The sequence below is a fragment of the Oryctolagus cuniculus genome, chromosome 12 (genome assembly GCF_964237555.1).
Source record: "Oryctolagus cuniculus chromosome 12, mOryCun1.1, whole genome shotgun sequence".
Classification (NCBI taxonomy): Eukaryota; Metazoa; Chordata; class Mammalia; order Lagomorpha; family Leporidae; genus Oryctolagus; species Oryctolagus cuniculus.
This window is the reverse complement of record NC_091443.1, coordinates 9,361,575-9,379,277: the sequence shown is the minus strand read 5'-3', so window position 1 is coordinate 9,379,277 and position 17,703 is coordinate 9,361,575. Positions and strand designations below refer to the sequence as shown.

General features: G+C 41.6%; 1 protein-coding gene and 1 long non-coding RNA gene across 16 annotated transcripts in view; both read right to left on the bottom strand.

Moving 5' to 3' along the window:
• MEF2A (myocyte enhancer factor 2A) overlaps positions 1 to 17,703 on the bottom strand; it is a 151,946-nt gene that overhangs the window by 50,977 nt on the left and 83,266 nt on the right. The window lies entirely within an intron of this gene.
• LOC138844596 (uncharacterized) lies at positions 10,082 to 16,510 on the bottom strand. Its single transcript, XR_011380555.1, has 2 exons — positions 15,166 to 16,510; positions 10,082 to 11,904 (listed from the first exon to the last, which is right to left on the bottom strand). It is a non-coding gene; the product is annotated as an uncharacterized lncRNA (long non-coding RNA).

The window sequence follows — 17,703 nt, the reverse complement described above, 5'->3', positions numbered from 1 at the left end:
TCCCGGTCGGGGCGCCAGATTCTGTCCCGGTTGTTCCTCTTCCAGGCCAGCTCTCTGCTGTGGCCTGGGAAGGCAGTGGAGGATGGCCCAAGTGCTTGGGCCCTGCACCCACATGGGAGACCAGGAGAAGCACCTGGCTCCTGGCTTTGGATCAGCGCAGTGAGCCAGCCGTAGCAGCCATTTGGGGGGTGAACCAACGGAAAAGGAAGACCTTTCTTTCTGTCTCTCTCTAACTCTGTCAAAAAAAAAAAAAAAAAAAAAAGTATAGTTTTTAAATGTAAGAGAAGCTAGTCAATTAAATCAATCCACTATTTAACCACCCACCTTAAATCTTCTTTCTGTGCAGCAGGTGAGCTTTGTAAATACTAGCTGAATGGATAATTAGTACATCTAGCATTAAGACATAAGTGAATATTCATAAAATAAAGGAATAGTATGCCGTAAGTTCCAAGTGGAGCTAGACTATCAGAATATTTTAAAAATGAAAAAGTTTTTTCCTTTATTTTAATAATTTCTCATTTTGAAACACAATTTTTTAGTAGTTTACCAAGTAGACACATACCCTAGCTTGCCTATTTTTGAATGTCATGTAAATGGAACCATACACAATATATTATTATGCCTTATCTCATTATGTATGAGAATTATCTATCCACAGGGTTACACAGTTATAGCTTATTTGCTGTAATGAATTTGATACATTTGTTTGAAAAGCACTGATCCACTTTACTGCCATTAGACCCTGAGCTGCTTCAGAGCGTCATGACAACAGCACTGTGAGCACTGCGCAGTCTGGTGCAAACCTGCACGTGGTGCTCTGAGGCAGCCTGAGTGGTCTGCCCATAACACAGCCCCAGGGGCCAGCACTGCGGCTCGGCTCGCCTTAAGCCTCTTTATGAGACACCAGCACCCCACATGAGTGCCAGTTTGACTCCTGTCTGCTCTACTTCCGATCCAGTTCCCTGCCTAGGAAACCAGAAGATGGCCCAAAGAACTTGAGTCCCTGCCACCCGAATGGGAGACTTGGATGAAGTTCTAAGTTCTTGGTTTCAGCCTGGCCCAGCACCAGCCACTGCAGCCATTCAGGAAGCGAACTAGCAGATCAAAGAGAGATCTATCCCTTTCCCTCTCCCCTCCTTTAACTCACCCTTTCAAATAAATAAATATTTTTAATGTGGTTCTTCAGTTACAGCAAAATGCCAAACTCATTTTTTTAAGCAGTCGTATCAATGTAGATTCCTATGCAAAGTATTTAATCAGCATTTCACTGATTATAAATGAAATTAAGCACATTTCATATGAATTGTACCTGTTCAAGTATTTTGTCATTTACTGAGTTGTCTTTTTCCTATTAACAGATCAATTATTCTACACAAAATTAATATTAAGCCTTTGGCTAATTTTATGCACGGAGAAGAGTCTTTCCAATTGTCTGGCATGGTTGTTTAACTCCTGCCTTTGTATGAGAAGGAGGGAAAAAGAGTTTGGAATTTTAACATCGAATTTACCATTTGTATTCCTTTACAGGAGAGACAGAGATCTTCTATCTACTGATTCACTTCCAAATAGCTACAACAGCCAGGGCTGGGCCAGGCCTAAGCCAGGAGCCAGGAACTCCATCCTGGCCTCCCACATGGATAGCAGGGGTCCAGGTACTTAGGCCATGTTCCATGGCCTCCCCGGGCACTTTAACAGGAAGCTGAATGAAAAAGGGAGCAACAAGACTAAAACCAGCATTCTGATATGGGACGCCGGCACTGCAAGCTGCAGCTTAACCTGCTGTGCTACACAAGGCCCTATCACCTTGTTACTCTTCGGAGGGCATTCTTTTCCGTTTGAATTTCAGAACCAGTTGTCAAGTTCTTTAAAAATGGATTTGGGGTAGATATTTGGCCTAGTGGTTAAATACACTGGATGGGATAACAGGCATCCCCTATCCGTGTGCTGGACTGGAATGACAGCTGCTAATGCATACCCTGGCAGACAGATGATGGCTCGAGTAACCCACCCACAAAGAAGTACTCCACTCTCCTGGAATGCCAATCACAATGGAGGCTAAAACGTCTTAACTCAGTCTTTCTTCTTTCTGAAGTTCTGTTGGTATTTTCCATCTTTTTCTCTTTGTACTGAACCCTGAATAATGTCTTCCATCTTTCAGTTCACAAAATCTCTACAGCTATGGAAAACCTACTTCTATTATGTCTACTAAGTTTTTAGTTAACTTGAGCTATGTGTTTTTTCATACCTAAAAGTCTGTTTTGTCAATTCCTTTGTAATTTCCTGTTTTTGCAGATATTTTCAAGCTTGTGTTTTCCTTCTTAAAACATAAGTGAAATAGATCTATACTCTACATAATAATCGTATCTGAGCTGTTTGGGGTCAGTTTCTGCCACTTCTTGCTGCATTTGCATATTGTGCCTTGCTTTCTTCTATACTTGATTGTATTTTATTTCCTTGAGAGGTTAAGAGACAGAGAGAGAGAGAGACTGGCTGACTCCCACATACTGGTTCATTCCCCAAATATCTGCCAACAATCAGGAGTCAGGAATTCAACCCAAGTTTCCTGTGTGGGTGGCAGGGACTCAAGTCCTTGAGTCATCACCTGCTGCTCCCAGGATGCACATTATCAGAAAGCTGGAATCAACACTAGAGCCAGAATTCCAACCCAGGCATTCTGCTACAGGAAGCAGGTAACACAAACGGCAATTTAACTCTTATGCCAAACTCCCATCTCATCCCTCTCAAAAAAAGATTTTTATGGTAAAGATTAAGAAAAAAGGTGTTTTTCTTCAAACAGCACATAAATCTATTTCTTGTAGGTATCTAGGGCACTAGCGTTTTTGGATTTCTTATGTTATTATACGTTTGGCCTGCAGTTCTAATCAACACTGGTGGTTGTCCTGTGACCTCTCAGAGATGGGTTCTCTTTCGCTCTCTCTCTCTCTCTTATTCTCTCCCTTTTCACCCCTCTGCTCAGCACTAAATAACTCTCACTGTAATCATTTGGAAACAGAAGGCGGCAGTGGATATTCCTATTCCTAAGGTTTCAGTTTGATTGGGGTGGTGGTGGTGGTGGTGATTAAACTCACAAACTTAGAAATGGGACGGGTGTTTGGCTCAGCAGCTAAGACACCTGGCTGGGGTGTCCCCGTTCCCTGAGTGCCTAGGTTTGAATCCCAGCTCCAAGTCTGATTCCAGCTTTTTGTAAATGAACATCCTGAAAGGTAGTAGGTAATGGCGTAAGCAGTTGGGTCCCTGACACCTATGTAGGAAGCCTGACTGAGTTCCAAGTTCCTGGCTCTGGCCTGGCCCAGTCGCAGCCATTGCAGGCATCTGGGTAGTGAACAAGCACATGAGAGCTCTGATTACCACTCTGTATCTATCTCTCTGCTTCTCAAATAAATAAATAAAATAAACCTAGAAGTGATAACTCCCTTGCTCTGGAATGTGTAACTCTAAGTACTGTATCTGGGTGTATTAATATTGTCAGTAAACAGAACTTTGTAATATAAAATGCAACAGAACCTATGGAAACAACTTTCCTTGTATTCAAAAGAAACCTGAAAACTCTAAAACTTCCTTTCTTGGTATAATTTTCTTTTACACAGCAGCCATTTAGTCAAATGAACAGAAACTGATGAGTGCTTTTATTTATTTTGTTTTAGAGGCATAAAGAGACAGAAGACTCCATCTGCTGGTTCACTCCCCACATGAAGACCAAAGCTAGTGTGGGCCAGGCAAAGGACCAGCAGGGACGCAACCACTTGAGGGATCACCTGCTGCACCCCAGGGTGCACATCAGCAGAAAGCTGGGAAATGGGGCGCAGAGCCAGAACTCAAACGCAGGCCCTCCAATGTGGGACAGGGGTATCTCACATTTCATCTTAACCACTAGGTCAAATGTGTACCAAATGCTATCTGGAAAACCAAAGTGGGGGAAGAGCTCTTGTGTAATTAAACAGTCTGCTCTACTACAGTGTATTTTGAATGCAAATTACCTCACCTGCAAATAAGAGCAGGAAATGATGTCAGTATATTAAAGTCACTTTGGTTTCCTGGTCATTTTTCCTAGGTAAGGGAACAAGGAAAGAATAACATTACCAGGCCGGCGCTGTGGCACAGTGGCTGAAGCCGCCACCTGCAGTGCTGGCATCCCATACGGGAACCAGTTCAAGTCCCAGCTGCTCCACTTCTGATCCAGCTCTCGCCTGTGGCCTGGGAAAGCAGTAGAAGATGGTCCAAGTCCTTGGGCCCCTGCATCTGCGTGGGAGACCTGGAAGAAGCTCCTGACTCCTGGCTTCGGATCGGCTCAGCTCTGGCTGTTGTGGCTATTTGGGGAGTGAACAAGCAGATGGAAGACTCCCTCTCTCTCTCTGCCTCTCCTTCTCTGTGTAACTCGTTCAAATAAATAAATAAATCTTTAAAAAAAAAAAAAGTTACAATCTTAAAACCGTTAGTAGCAAAAGGAAAGGAAAATGTCTTCAGATTGGCTGCTACTCTTAGTTGTGTTACTGAGCAACTCCACCTATCTCCCCAATTACTGTTTCTATTAACACTCAAAGCACGAAGTTGTGTGGGTTTTGCTGTTGATGAGATTTTTAGGTATGCAGAAACCACAAAATAGCAAAAGCTTGCATTTTTGGTTCCTTTTTTATGTTTGCTTCTCTAAATGTTTGAAGGAATACATATTAAGAGTAGATGTAGCCGGTGCCGCGGCTCAATAGGCTAATCCTCCGCCTTGTAGCACCGGCACACCGGGTTCTAGTCCCGGTCGGGGTGCCGGATTCTGTCCCGGTTGCCCCTCTTCCAGGCCAGCTCTCTGCTGTGGCCCGGGAGTGCAGTGGAGGATGGCTCAAGTGCTTGGGCCCTGCACCCCATGGGAGACCAGAAGAAGTACCTGGCTCCTGCCATTGGATCAGCGCGGTGCACCGGCCGCAGCGCGCCGGGCGCAGCAGCCATTGGAGGGTGAACCAATGGCAAAAGGAAGACCTTTCTCTCTGTCTCTCTCTCTCTGTCCACTCAGCCTGTCAAAAAAAAAAAGAGTATATGTGAGGGCTGGCACTGTGGCGCAACAGATTAAAGCCCTGGCCTGTGGCACCGGCATCCCATTATGGGTGATGGTTCTAGTCCCAGCTGCTCCTCTTCCAATCCAGATCTCTGCTATGGCCTGGGATAGCAGTAGAAAATGGCCCAAGTCCTTGGGCCGCTGCATCCACATGGGAGACCCGGAAGAAGCTCCTGGCTCCTGGCTTCAGATTGGCGCAGCTCCAGTCATGGCAGCCATTGAGGAGTGAACCAGTGGATGGAAATCCTCTCTGTCTCTACTTCTCTCTGGATCTCTGTTTTTCAAATAAATAAAATAAATCTTTAAAAAAAAAAAAAAAAAAGAGTAGATGTGGGGGCCAGCGCTGTGGCGCAGCAGGTAAACCTACCACCTGCAGTGCTGGCATCCTTTATGGGTGCTGGTTCTAGTCCCAGCTGCTCCTCTTTCAATCCAGCTCTCTGCTATGGCCTGGGAAAGCAGCAGAAGATGGCCCAAGTCCTTGGGCCCCTGCACCTGCGTGGGGGACCCAGAAGAAGCTCCTGGCTCCTGACTGTCTCAGCTCTGGCCGTTGTAGCCATCTGGAGAGTGAACCAGCGGATGGAAGACCTTTCTCTCTGCCTCTGCAGCTCCATCTTTCAAATAAATAAATAAATCCTTTAAAAAATAAAGAGAGAGATTACAGAAGAGGAGACAAGGAAACAAAAGCCATCACTGCTGGTCTTACAGAGCGAACAGAATAACATCGCCTTCATTCTTGCGCTTGCATTCCATTTAAATACACTTTATATTTTTGGCCCTATCAGCCTTTGTACTATTTCATGGAGTTTCAATTAAGAATATTATAGAAGCGTTAAAAATGAAGTAAGCAACAACACTCCTTCAGTTCCATTCTACAGGTCATTATTAAACTGAGCTGGATCTTTACTGAGTACTATGAGAAACACTAGCATTCTTTTGCCTCTGGGGGTCTAAAGTCTTTCTAGAAAGACGATCTCCCAGAGAACATTACTAAGTCTTATGTTGTCATGATGTACTGACATGACCTGAGAAAAGCCTTTTACTGGCTTTGGATTCAGCTTTCTTATTAGTTGGCTGAAGTAGAGAACCAGGTAAAGATTCCCTAACCTTGCGACTGGTGCTGTGGAGCAGCGGGAAAAGCTGCCACCTGCAGTGTCAGCATCCCATACGCACGCTGGTTCAAGTCCCAGTGACTCCACTTCCAATGGAAAAACAGTGAAGGATGGTCCAGGTGCTTGGGCCCCTGCACCCACATGGGAGACCAGGAGGAAGCTCCTGGCTCCTGGCTTTGGCCTGGCCCAGCCCTGGCTGTTGAAGACATTTGGGGAGTGAACAAGCAGATGGAAGATCTCCCCCTCTCTCTCTAACTCTGCCTTTCAAATAAATAAATTTTAAAAATAATTCCTAACCTTTTTATAATACAAAGACCTTTTTAAATGATAATTTGAACTTGTAGCCATTTCTGCATGGTCAGTAACAATAATTTTATGTAAAAATATTTTTATTTAAATTGCTGCAATACTGAAGATCATTTTGCACAATTATAATATTAACATGGCATCAATTCTAGATTTTTTTTTATAAATGATGCACTTTTAAATTTTCTACACACCACTGAAGTATGGTATGCCAAGCTATCATTGAGAACACAGCCTGGACTATCACTTCAAACTCCCTTTCCCATTCAAACCAAATCTAACAGCACTCCTTCTTCTTCATATAAATCTCAGTATTACTAAAAACCTATTATAATTACAAAATATTTAAAAGCTATAAACTTCTCTTAAAATGCTATCAGCTGCCAGAGAGTATTCATGTGAAAATGATTTAAGTCTCTAAACTTTCAACACCTGCAGAGGCCCAGTGCCTACAGGGCAAACGTCACGTCCACAGCCCGGTATTCAAGGCGCTTACTCCACCAACACCAAGTTTGTCTCTTCCTTCCTTACCTCTCCAGAAAAATGTTGTACATGATGAAAATACTTAATTTATTTTTTTCTATATGGATATTCAAGTTTTCCAGCACCAGTTACTGAAAAGATTTTTTCCTCATTGATTTTTGTAAAAAGCATTTTTGTAAAAAGTCAAATAATCATAAGTGTATGAGTCTATTTCTGAACCCCTCTGCTCTGCTGAGGTACACATCTCTCCTGATGCGATTCCCTGTCTGGATTCCTATGACTTTACAGTAAGTCCCAGAAGTGAAACACCTGTCTTGCAAAGGCCAATCAGTACATTCTGTCCTCTCCCACTGTGATTAGTATTTTGGGGGTGGGATGTGAGGATGCATGTGATCTAAACCAGTAAAATGAATTCTGGAACATTTCCTGGGAATTCTGGGACACATGGTCTGATATTCAGAGCAGTGCTTAACAGGACAGCAGCCATTAGCCACATACGGCTACTTAACACCAAGTAAGATTACAAACTCTTTCTCAGCTGCACTACCTACATTCCAAGGGCTCAACAGTTATATGTTGGACAGTGCAGACACAGAACAGTTGTACATCACAGAAAGTTCAGTTAGCACTGTTTCACACTGTACTCTGCAAATGCAGGGCCTACGGCTGCCACGGCCACTTAACATGAAAAAGCCAGCACGAGCATGCAGCAGATACACAGGGGAGGAAAAGCCCTCAGACACTTTCAGAATCTGGCTCTATCACACCGCTGGCTTTTCTGTCAGGTGAAAATAAAAACACCCCTATTTTAAAGACTAGTTTTGGTCAAGTCTCCTATGTTACTTGCAACCAGAAACAACCTCACACAGTAGTTTTCAAAATGCTTTTATATACACTATCTTAACTAACAATTACAACCTACAAACCTGGCTCTTTAACAATGCTCTCTCTGCCCTACTGAATGCTTTAAACAGAGCGTGGCTGTGCATGTGGCCTAGCAGTGAGGATGCTTATTCTCTGCAGGCGTGCCTAGGTTTGAGTCGCAGCTCTGCTCCTGATGCTGGCTCCTGCGAGCGTGTGTCCCGGGAGGCAGCAGGTGATGCCTCTGGTGGTGGGGTCCCTGCCACACACTTGAGAGGCTTCAGTGTGGCCCAGCTCCTACTGCTGTGGGCATACGAGGAGTGAGCCCGTGGACAGGAGTTCTTTGTCAGTCTATCTGTGTGCCTATGTATCTCAAAAAAACAACAACCCAGTGCTTAATGACCTGGTAAGGTAGGCATTCAATAAATAAATGATCATTATAGCCAAATATATTAGAATACTAATTACAGGTATTTGATTTAAATTACGAAGTGAAATATCATATAGGATTTCAGAGTCAGTATCAACTACCTTTCAAAAAATACTAGCCATATGTGGCTAATGGCCTTATACACACACTTAAAATGTTATTTTTCTACCAGCTTATAGAATGCAACTGATAAGCTTTTTTAAATCTTAAAGCAACAGAGTAATTTTTTAAAACTTAATTCAATGACAGATATGAGGAAAACAGCAATAAAATATTTTAAGTATACACTAAGGCCATGATCCTATACAAACACTGGTGGCATAAAAAATAAGCTGATTTTTTAAAATTCCTGTATAAATACAAGCTGTTATTTCCAAGTTTTTATTTTTTCAGAACATAAACGTTTTTAAGATTTTAAAAGCAGATTACAAGCCGGCGCCGTGGCTCAATAGGCTAATCCTCCGCCTTGCGGCGCCGGCACACCGGGTTCTAGTCCCGGTCAGGGCGCCGGATTCTGTCCCGGTTGCCCCTCTTCCAGGCCAGCTCTCTGCTATGGCCAGGGAGTGCAGTGGAGGATGGCCCAGGTGCTTGGGCCCTGCACCCCATGGGAGACCAGGAAAAGCACCTGGATCCTGGCTCCTGCCATCGGATCAGCGCGGTGCGCCGGCTGCAGTGGCGGCCATTGGAGGGTGAACCAACGGCAAAAAGGAAGACCTTTCTCTCTGTCTCTCTCTCACACTGTCCACTCTGCCTGTCAAAAAAAAAAAAAAAAAAAAAAAAAAAAAAAGCAGATTACAGAAATAACTCAAACCCAGAAATTACTACAAAATAATGACAGCTATGTGAAAATAAAATTTCTAAAAACACAAAGCTGCTTTCCACTGAATTTCAAGAGGTAAATTACAATATGTGCAATTAAGTTTTATTTCAGAAGGCTTAATTAAGTATGTAGTCTATTTACCAAGTATTAGAAATCATTTTAAAAACATGAAAGGCTTATCTTCTTGTTTTACTACTAAAAAATTAAAATGAATACTACAAGAAACACTCTTTAAATAAACAATCACATATCAAATACCTAAACATATGGTAACATTCTTCACAGAATACCCTTATGATACACGATTATCAAGGTACGTATGAGAAGGGTGAGTCAACCAATCAAACAAAAACCTGGAAAGTTGTAAGGCATGTTTACATTTAAGTCCATACTGCCATCTGAAATGTTTTTACAGGTATAGCACTATTTGCATCATCATAAAGTAAAAAGTAGAGCTTTTTATGCAAAGATATCTTTCTTTCTGCAGAATCTAGATCCTTAAATAGTCTCTCAGAATGAGCTACCAAAAAAACTTCAAAATAAATATAAAAACAAGATAACTGTCTCCTTAATTTTAAGTTAGGTTTGACATGCCAAGTTTCACAACACTACATGAATTCATTGTAAGCATGTGAGAGAATCGAAACGTCATTTGTACGTATAAATCTCTTTGCAGGCATACACAGAACTGATAGACATGGTAAGTACCTAGCATCTCTGGCTTTAAATGACTTTTTTGCTATAACAGCAATATAATATTTATATGTTGAATGATTACTATGTGGTGGCAAAGAATTCATACTGAAGTGTACCCAGCAAAGGGATTTCTGTAGTCACATAATTGAATGGCCAACAAATCTTATTAGGAATAAGGCAGCAATACGGCCAGTTACCACTATATTCCGAACACATGGTACAGAATATGATAAATAACATTAAAAAATGCAAAAAATCTTAAAATGTAAAACTAAGCATTCAATATTTTTACCCTTTTCTCTTCCAATCCCTTTCAAAAATCACCATGCATCTCTAATATCATTTATTGCTTGGGAAACAGGTGAAACGCAGGCAGCTATTCTGCTAAGCCCTTTCAGTGGTTATCCAAACCGTTAGGGTAAAGTGAAGGGCATTACACATCCATGAAGATATGGTTTACTTCTCAGATCTCATTTCCATTCTTCACACTTAGACTACAGCTGTACCTGCTGGTCTCAACTTCACAAACCATCTTTTACCCAATTATCACACAAACTACCCCCTGGATCTAGAACACCTTCTGCTACCCCTTTTCCCTCTCCAACCACATCCTTTAGAGAACCCTGGAGACGAGATCACCTCTGGAGGTGCCTTTATCTCCCCTTATCTCACTGGTCAAAAAATTGACCAATGTATCAAAAATCTTATAGAGATAAAAGAATATTTCATATGATGCTAAGTATCAAAATATTCAATTCCTGATACATGTGGAATACAAAGGACATGCAGGTATTTGTCAATAATCCCAAGAAAGGTATTCCAGAAGTGATATGTATCACCCTTTTCCCCAAGAACTCTCATTTATATATCCATGATGTAAATCTCTACTGGAGAAAAATATGACACCAAGATCAGAAAAACCACACTTAGAGATGTATAGTTCCTTATAAAAACCACATAAATGAAAACTGATAATTGCATGATAAATAAAAATATTCAAATGCAAAGCAAAATAAGAATAGTGAAGCTAAAATCAGAGGCGTTCGGGACTGCTGTGTGAGGTGACAGTGAGGTGACGGTGCAGTGACGTGGGGAGGAGGGGCACGAGGACTGCATGCCTCACCCTGAGAATCACCACCCTGCTGCTTCAGGCTGTGTCAGGAATTAAAGCGCAGGCAGGGGCTGGAGGTGGAGGGAAGCTCTGTCTCCTCCTCAGATGCCTCATTATTTGTTTCCCTGCCCCTGCGGCTCCACCGCAGCCCTGTAAAACATCAGGCAAGCCTCTAAAACGCTCCCTGTCTGATTCATTTCTCATCTGTACCATGGGGAGAAATCAACTGGCTCCAAAAGCCTCTGTGAAGACAGGATGCTGCCAGAAAACCTAAGGACAATCATTCTAGCACTAGATGGCCAAGTCACTTAGCTTTCCTGTTTGCTCACCTGAGGAACCAGATTCCACGTCCTACTCATGCCACCATCTCCTTCAAAGATGGACCTTCCAAAGAAGCTCTTATAACCATGTAGATCTGACCCGAAGCTTAATGCGTCAGAAACGTTTTCCCTAGTTGCATGCAACTCACACCAATACCAGCATTCTATTTTGAACTGCATTTAGAAAGCTTAAATTATTACGAATTTGTAATTTGCTGTTTTAAGTTACTTCAGAGGATATTCTTGGGGATTAAAAATATTTTAAAAGCTAGATAAACACTGTCAAGAGATTGTATATTGACTTGGAACTTTTACTTGACAACTGCACTCAGGACACTTAATTGAAGACTGCTCAGTCCTCCTCTCAGTTTCTAATCCAGAAGGTCTGAAGGGGCTGCTTCAAAGCTGCTGTAGTTCTACAATGTTCCCAGGGAATACTGATGTTGCTGGGCATCGTACCACACTTTGAGAACCGCTGTTGTAAATAATGTGTTCCTGTTACAATTCCTTTTACTACATCTGTTTTTATTTTCCAACAGAGGCACCTTATTGACTTCCTGTCTTCCTTTCTTTCATATATTATTTCCGGTTCCTTTGCAATTGGAAAGTCAGCCAGGAGAACAACTAAGAGGCAGATTTTTCTCTTCCTTCAGAACCCAAATTATCATCTTGCTTCATTTATCAATGTGCCTCAACTTCTAAACTGAAATGGGAAAAAAACACGGATTCAATAATACAAATAAAGTGATGAAGAGTCAAGACTGCATTTAGTGCTTAAAAATATTATCTATTAATCTTACCACAATTATCCACACTAATTTTCTGTTCCTATTGAGGAACTTTCTTACGGTTGCTATGTTACTCCTTATTAGTGTATGTGTAAAAACTTATCTGTTTATGCTGAAATGTTACAGAGCTCCAGTGGACTCAGTAAACTGGTGAGCAAAGAAAGAGTGTATCAGAGACACAGGTTCTAACCTCACTTCTACCACTCAAAATGACTACATGACTCTGGGCAAATCATTTAACATGAGTCCCAATTTTTAGTTTATGAGAAAGCTTACCAAATAAGATAAGGCAAGTAGAATTTTTGTTTGAGGCCGGCGACGTGGCTCACTTGGCTAATCCTCTGCCTGCGGCGCTGGCACCCCAGGTTCTAGTCCCAGTTGGGGTGCCAGATTCTGTCCCAGCTGCTCCTCTTCCAGTCCTGCTCTCTGCTGTGGCCGGGAGTGCAGTGGAGGATGGCCCAAGTGCTTGGGCCCTGCACCCACATGGGAGACCAGGAGGAAGCACCTGGCTCCTGGCTTTGGATCAGCACAGCGCGCCAGCCTTAGTGGCCATTTTGGGGGTGAACCATTGGAAGGAAGACCTTTCTCTCTGTCTCTCTCTCTCACTATCTACCTCTGCCTGTAAAAACAAAACAAAACAAACAAACAAAAAAAGAATTTTTGTTTGAAAGGCACTGTAGTATTCCTGTGGTGAAAAAACAATTGTTGCATTTGGGAACAGTTCACAAGGTATTAACAGGACAGATGAATGTCCTTCCCCATGTCTTTACATCCTTAATCAACAGTACAGTGGTGTGAATCACCATATTAGCCATTGATTGGATGTTCTCCAATGCCACCAAGTCACAACTATTTTAAAATATTACTCACAGGAATATCAGCAATAATAAGAAGGAAAAATCAGGGATACAAAGTATCTCAGGCGCTTCATATGCACTAGCTGCTAAAATCCTTACCTCATGATTTTACTTTGCTGCCTAACTTTTATTTAGTATAAATCCAATTTATATAGACATGCATGTGTCTGAATAATGATGACTGCTTACACTGGTGATTTCCATCCCTAGTTTCTGGGACATATCTAATATTCTTATAAAAGAAGTCTGCTGCCTGTTTTTGTATCAATCAATAATATGAAAAGATACAACATTATGTCTTTCGTTATATTCTTTGTGGAATATCATCTAATTAAATACAGGAAATAAAGTAGTAAAACTCATAGTAATATGTAAACATTTTCAGATACCATTTTTAAACACAGAAGTACTACTAATCTTCAACTCAGTTATGAAGCCTTTTATACAGCTTATCCTAGTGTAGGAGGTATATTTATTAATTTAAATACCTAAATGCAATCTAAAATATGTAAATTCAAAAAAGCTATATAGAAATATTTTTTAAAATTTTATCAACTAATTAAAATGTTGAAAATTGATTAAAATTTTAAATGGAAATTTTAAGATACTGGTTTCAAACAGTAGATAACGAAATTAAATACACAGAACAATACTCTGTAGGTGGGTTTCCTACAGCTGTGGCTACACAGAGTTAAAATGTAGGAAAGTACAAGTGCCACGTCTACCTCTATTTATAGCTACGAAGATTCAAACACCAACAAGATATAATATGTTAAATTATACAGTACTCCCAGAAAATATATTAGATCTAACTCTACACATAACATATGTGCGCCACTATGCCACAAACAACACAGCAGTGGTGAGCAGCCCAGCGCACCCATCCTTTTTTCAAGTATATCCCAAAAGGGGGCTTGCGTGTAAGACACAACAGAACAGAAATACAACTACAGGAAACTCCACTTCAGGGATGGGCATTTGGCACAGAGGTTAAGATGCCACTTGGGATACCTGCATCCCATATTAAAGTGCCTGGGTCTCAAGTCATGGCTGTTCCATGTCCCAGCTTCCTGCTAATAGGAACCCTGGGAAGCAGTAGGCAACTGCTGAAATAGTTGGGTCCCTGCTACCCACTTGGGAGAACTGGACTGAAGTTCTCAACTCCCAGCTTCGGCCAGGACAAGCCCTGGCTATTCTGAGCATTTGGAGATTTAACAGGGGAAAGGAGTACATGCTGGCTCTCTCAAATAAAATAAAAGTAAATAAAATTCTTAGATCACAGATAGCTGTTTAGCCTCTGTTAACTCCTAATGCAGTCAGTCATGTGAGATGGCTGAAGAAGTCCAGAGTCTGTTCATCAGTTTGCTTGGGGTGGGGTATGTGTGTGTGTGTGTGTGTGTGTGTGTATTTATATTTATATATATGGAGATATGGAGAGAGAGAGAGAGATGTAAACCTCAGTTGATAAAAGTATATCTTAACAGGGGCCAGCACTGGGCATAGTGAGTAAAGCCACCACCTACAGTGCTGGCATCCCTTATGGGCGCCAGTTGGAGACCCAGCTGCTCCACTTCTGATCCAGCTCTCTGCTCTAGCCTAGGAAAACAGCAGAAGGTGGCCCAAGTACTTGGGCCCCTGCACCCTCGTGGGAGACCCAGAAGAAGCTCCTGTCTCCTGGGTTCGGATCGGCTCAGCTCCGGCCATTGCAGCCATCTGGGGAGGATGGAAAACCTCTCTCGTTCTCTCTGCCTCTGAGTCTCTCTAACTCTGCCTTTCAAATAAATAAATCTTTAAAAAAGGCATATATCAACAATTTACAAAACTAGAAAAATATTCTTGTGAATTGAATATGAAATTTGCTAATAACATCTTGCAGAGCCCAAGACATACAGAAATTTCTCAAATATCTGTGTCAAATTAATAAATGGGCATCAAAAAGTTTCTAACTGATTAAAAGGAAACAATATGAAAAAGGATAAATTGCTTGTAATGGTATCCTTAAAATAAATTTAAATTAAATACTTGTAAAGCACTTAGAAAATGGCCCATAGGAATCTCTACTTCAGTATTTGTCATTATGATTTTCCTACAAACTTAGTCTGGTCCACAATAATTCTTGTGCATGTATCAGCATAAGTCATTACCACAACCAACAAAGAATTCAGGTATATGTATGCACTACTAGTAGGGATAAAACTGTATCATCTTCATATGTGAAAGAAAACCTACCTCACAAGTTTAATAACCACCGTCTATAACAAAGGATAACTAAGTAAGCCTTCAATACATAAGAAACATGAATAAACTCATTTAACTTACACTATCACCACAAATTAATCCTTTATAATCCAATATATCTTCTATCCACTGTAATTATGTAATTCTGAACTTCATTTGAAATATTACTGGTATGATTCATATTAGCATATGTCTAAAAATACAAATAAAAAGAAAACAGCAAAATCTCATTTGGTAATCAACTACAAGTTTTCCTTCATATCAAAGCAGACCATGATAAAGGAGACTACTATAAAATGTTCTGAGATTTACTCTCTTACACTGTAACTGACGACTGCAATAGAGATGAAGACTGAGGTAGTTTGAAAATTCTGTGAGGATTAAATCAGACTACATTCTTCACATTCTCTAAGGTAAAAACTTTATGCTGTGCGAAGTACCCTCAACTTCCAGGGGCCCAGAGTAACAACTGCTGTAATGAAAGAGCAGAGTCATTAGGGTTAAGGAGAAGGATCGCCTTCTACAATTAAACTAGCTACAATATCTAATTGTTGACATTATCAAAGTCAAGTCTAATTTTTGTCCAACTCCTTTGAAAGTGTAGCTTTTGATAGAACATACAGAAGCCATTTAAACACAGCACACACACCCTCCATTTCAAGGAAATCCAGTTATGAAGTCTCCTAAAAACCCTGTTCAAATTATCCTCCATTTACAAAACTATAATACAAAATGCATTAATAATACATAACAGGGAAAGAGCACTGAATGGTTCCTGTTACCAATAAGTGATAAGATATACCATAAATGCTAATGCATGGGTACTTCAAAAAGTCCATGGGAAAATAGAATTAAAAGATAATGTGGGAGGCAAGGGGGAGAGTGGTGTTGTGGTACAGTGGGCAATGCCGCCATCTGATGCCAGCATCCCATGTGGATATGGCTGCTAGTTCCTTTCTTGGCTGCTCCATTTCCCTGCCTGGGAAAAGCAGTAGAATGGCCCTGCCATCCACATGGAGGCTCCTGCGGCTTCAGACTGGCTGTTGCAGCCATCTGGAGAGTGCACCAACAGATGAAGATCTCTGTCTCTCCATCTCTGATAACATGAGGACAGGTGTTGGACCTAACAGTTCAGATGGCCACATTCCACATCAGAATGCCTGGGTCTGAGGGCAGGCTCCACTCGCTTTTCCAGCTTCCTGCTTATGTGCAACCTGGGAGGCAAGAGTGATGCTTCAGCGCTCAGGGGGCTTCCATGGCCTTGGCAACTCATGACTAGAGCCTGGGGAGATTGCTGACGCCTTAAACAAGAGTGTCAATTTGTTAAGTCAACAACAGGAGTCACTGTACACTTACTCCCCATGTAGGATCTCTGTCCTTAACGGAATGGAATGGGAGAGGGAGCGGGAGATGGGAGGGTTGTGGGTGGGTGGGTGGGAAGTTTTGGGGAGAAAAATGCCATTGTAATCCATAAACTGTACTTTGGAAATTTATATCTACTAAATAAAAGTTAAAAAAAAAAAAGAGTGATGCTTCAAAACAGGTGGTTTCCTGTGAACCACGGGGAAGCCTGGACAGTGTCCCAGCTCCCAGCCGGGAGATCTGGGGACGGAGTCAGCGAGACACGGCCGTCTGTTTCTTTCTGCTTCTCAAATAAACGAAGAAAAAAATTAAAGAGAATGTGCATTTTCCATTAACTTTGTGAAGGTCTCTCATATGGTAAAATAATTTACAACTGACATAAGCAGAGTCAACAAAGGGGTTTGGTTAAAGATAGAATTATGTAGGTTATGGCCGGCGCCGCGGCTCACTAGGCTAATCCTCCGCCTAGCGGCGCCGGCACACCGGGTTCTAGTCCCGGTTGCCCCTCTTCCAGGCCAGCTCTCTGCTGTGGCCAGGGAGTGCAGTGGAGGATGGCCCAGGTGCTTGGGCCCTGCACCCCATGGGAGACCAGGAGAAGCACCTGGCTCCTGCCATCGGATCAGCACGGTGCGCCGGCTGCGGCGGCCATTGGAGGGTGAGCCAACGGCAAAAGGAAGACCTTTCTCTCTGTTTCTCTCTCTCTCACTATCCACTCTGCCTGTCCAGAAAAAAAAAATTATGTAGGTTAGTCAAAGTGTTCCACAAAAACAAAATCAAAAGCTCACACCCATTTCAGGCTAGGTTCATGGCTGTGACTCCTTTAATAAAACGGTGGGTAATTCAAGCTGCAGAGTTTTAGCTATAATTATGCTGTCCTTTCACTTCTCATTTGAAACAATTTATTAATGGCTAAAAAGTAACAGGTTTTCTTTTAAAATATAAATTGCACAATTTTTCCCAGTAACAAATTAAAACAATCATTGTCCAAAAAAGAGTAGCTAAGGTAAAGAATATGGGGAAATGTTAAACACATTTTCAGAACTCTAACAACCCACAGATGCTAATAAATATCTTTATAATAAAATTAGTAGAGCATCTTCTTCTATCTTAATTTCAATTAGCAGAAATGAATTCTAGAGTTGGATTCATCCACTCTTTATAAGTTCGTTAGTCCTGCATCGTCTTCACAGGGCTTCACCAAGGAAACACCTAACCCAATGAATATTTTTCTAATATTACAAAACGAAGCCAAAGTAC